Source organism: Anolis carolinensis, unplaced genomic scaffold (assembly GCF_035594765.1).
Source record: "Anolis carolinensis isolate JA03-04 unplaced genomic scaffold, rAnoCar3.1.pri scaffold_7, whole genome shotgun sequence".
Lineage (NCBI taxonomy): Eukaryota > Metazoa > Chordata > Lepidosauria > Squamata > Dactyloidae > Anolis > Anolis carolinensis.
Window position 1 is genome coordinate 8,954,255 of NW_026943818.1, and position 3,851 is coordinate 8,958,105.

The window sequence follows — 3,851 nt, forward strand, 5'->3', positions numbered from 1 at the left end:
CGATAGTTCAATATGCAGTAATGTTATGTTGTAATTACTGTATTTATGAATTTAGCACCAAAATATCATGACATATTGAAAACCTGAGCCTCCGGTGGCTCAGTGTGTTAAAGCGCTGAGCTGCTGAACTTGCGGACCAAAGGTGCCAGGTTCAAATCCGGGAAGCGGAATGAGCGCCCGCTGTTAGCCCCAGCTCCTGCCAACGTAGCAGTTCGAAAACATGCCAATGTGAGTAGATCAATAGGTACCACTCTGGCGGGAAGGTAACGGCGCTCCATGCAGTCATGCCTATGGCCACATGACCTTGGAGATGTCTAGGGACAACGCCGGCTCTTTGGCTTAGAAATGGAGATGAGCACCAACCCCCAGAGTGTGAGTAGATTAATAGGTACTGCTCCGGCGGGAAGGTAATGGCGCTCCATGCAGTCATGCCGGCCACATGACCTTGGAGGTGTCTACGGACAACGCCGGCTCTTCGGCTTAGAAATGGAGATGAGCACCAACCCCCAGAGTGTGAGTAGATCAATAGGTACTGCTCCGGCGGGAAGGTAACGGTGCTCCATGCAGTCATGCTGGCCACATGACCTTGGAGGTGTCTACGGACAACGCCGGCTCTTCGGCTTAGAAATTGAGATGAGCCCCAACCCCAGAGTCAGACATGATTGGACTTAACGTCAGGGGAAACCTTTACCTTTTATTGAAAACATTGACTGCAAAAATGGCTTGGATTATCCAGAAACTTGGATAAGCGAGGCTTGGATAAGTCAGACTCTACTGTATAATTATTATTACTGCTGTGGATTGTGGGTCTCTTGAGTTTACGTATTTTGCATTATTGGAGTATTGCTATTTTGTATTCCCTATTCGGCTGATCCCTTTTTGGAATTGCCCATTTTCCCTTTTTTACTTGTTTTCTTCAATAAACATTTTAGATAGAACTCCCGGACTCTGGTGTGGTGCTAGGAGAAAAGGTGTCCTCCATGTTAGCGTGTAACAAGATAGAAAAATATTCTCAGAAAAAAATATATATTTAGAAATTGTTACCTATCCAAATGTTGGCTCAGCGCAAGGCATGCATTTGGAGAGCTCTTTTCCTCTTGGAGAGCTGATTCCAGATTGTCTCCAAAGGTAAACACTGGCAACAGGACCAAAGTCCCAGCGCTCTCTCTTTGGCAGTGCTGCTAGGGTTGACACCAGAGGCGGTTCAACTGAGAGGCAAAGTAGGCACTTGCCTGTGGCGCCATCGTCCGGGGGCGCCATTGAGGCCCCCAGGAGGATGGCGCCACCCCCCAGCCTCCTTCGCCTTCCAGTCGGCGTGGGAAGCCGTCTCTCGCCAGAAGGGAGAGAAACGTGTTGGCAGAGGATGGGGCCACAATATCTGCTTTGAACTGGGTTATCTGAGTCCACACTGCCATATAATCCAGTTCAGAGCAGATAATGAGCATCATCTGTCTTGATATTCTGGGTTATATGGCACACAGAATACCAAGGCAGAATAACCCACAATATCTGCTTTGAACTGGGTTATCTGTGTCTACACTGCCATATAATCCAGTTCAAAACAGATAATGAGCATCATCTGTCTTGATATTCTGGGTTATATGGCACACAGAATATCAAGGCAGAATAACCCACAATATCTGCTTTGAACTGAATTATCTGAGTTCACACTGCTATATAATCCAGTTCAGAGCAGATAATGAGCATCATCTGTCTTGATATTCTGGGTTATATGGCACACAGAATATCAAGGCAGAATAACCCACAATATCTGCTTTGAACTGGGTTATCTGTGTCTACACTGCCATATAATCCAGTTCAAAACAGATAATGAGCATCATCTGTCTTGATATTCTGGGTTATATGGCACACAGAATATCAAGGCAGAATAACCCACAATATCTGCTTTGAACTGAATTATCTGAGTCCACACTGCTATATAATCCAGTTCAGAGCAGATAATGAGCATTATCTGCCTTGATATTCTGGGTTATATGGCTGTGTGGAAGGACCATCAAGGCTCTTCCACACAGCCATACAACCCAGAATATCAAGGCAGAAAATCTCACAATATCTGCTTTGAACTGTCTAAGGTCCTCCCTCTGGCCCCTTCCACACATAGCTGAATAAAATCCCACATTTTCTTGTTTTGAGCCGGAATATCTGGCAATGTGGACTCAGATAACTCAGCTTGCCAAAGTTTATATGCCAATTAAGGCCCTTCCAGACAGGACCTATATCCCAGGATCCAATCACAACTTTTCTGTTTATCCCAGATTATCTGGCAGTGCGGGCTCACATAATCCAAAGCCAGGGATGGGATCCTGGAATGTGAACTATTTTCACACCCTGCTCCTTTGGATCATAATAATAATAATAATAATAATAATAATAATAATAATAATTTGTGTTGTCATGACCAGAATCAACGCTTTTATTTTTCACTAGCTGTGCCCGGCACATGCGTTGCTGTGGCGAAGTATGGTGGTATGGGAAATAAACTATTGAGGAATTGGTGGTAGTTAAGGTAAAAGGTAAAGGTTTTCCCCTGACATTAAGTCCATTCTAAATGGGTTATATAGCTGTATAGAAGGGCCTTGAGTCTACACTGCCATATAATCCAGTGCAAATTAGATAATCTGTGGAAGAGGCCTAAGAGAGGCCTAAGTCTGCCTGTCCCCTGGGCTGAGTTGGTTGCTAGGAGACCAAGTGGGCAACGCAATTGGCCGCAATTGGATAAAAACTGGCCGCAATTGGATAAAAACAATTATTCCTTTCCCTCTAATTAGGACTTTATTTTTCTTTTCTTTTTGTTGTATCAACCTAGAGGCATGGATGATGGATTGTGTTGTCAAATTTCGAGGTTGGAGGGGCTGTAGTTTTGTTGTTTTGTTGGTCGCCGTGATGCCATCACTCATTTATATATATAGACTAGCTGTGCCCGGCCACGCGTTGCTGTGGCAAAGTGGTGGTGGTATTGGTTAAAAATTGTTGTGTAATTTTTATTTGACGTTATTTGTATTTTTTTAAATTAATTTTATTGTAAGTTATCCTTTTATTTATTATATTTTATTATATTCTTGTATTATTTTTAGTTATTTTCTGTTATTATAGTATTTTATTGTATTAATTTTTTAATGTTTTTAATTATTTTTTAGTGTTTTTTATTATTTTTTCATTGGGTTGCTAGGAGACCAAGTTGGAGGAGCTTAGCCTTCTAACTGGCAGCAATTGGATAAAAGCAATTATTCCTCTCTCTCTAATTAGGACTTTATTTTTCTTTTCTTTTTGTTGTATCAACCTAGAGCCGTGGATGATGGGTTGTGTTGTCAAATTTCGAGGTTGGGGGGCCTGTAGTTTTGTTGTTTTGTCTGGTGCCGTGATGCCATCACTCTTTTATATATATAGATTGATTGGTTGGGGGGGGCACCAAAATTTCTGTTCGCCTACACTTGAAAATTACCTTGGACCTCCTCTGGTTGACACTCGACTGTTGTAACCTTTGCCTATGCAGACACCACAGATAAAGGCCTTTCAACATGCGCCCTGGTGCGCCCTTCATGTTTGCCACGGCGCCGGGCCCTCTGGGGACGATGGGCGTATCACAAAGCGGGAGCCACTTGGGGATGCGCTATCCATGGCCCAGTGGTGGCTTTTCAGGTTTGGTGAGCTCCTTCTCCAACATCACAGACACAAATCTTCACAGGGATTTTTTTTTCCTCTGCTTGTTTTGATTACAGCCTTTTCACGGGATTGGGAGAGGTAGCTTAAGGTGAAAAAATGTGAGTTGCTGAAACAATTTTCCAACTTGAGTTATATTTAGTTCCTGTATGTGGATGCTTCCTCCGAAA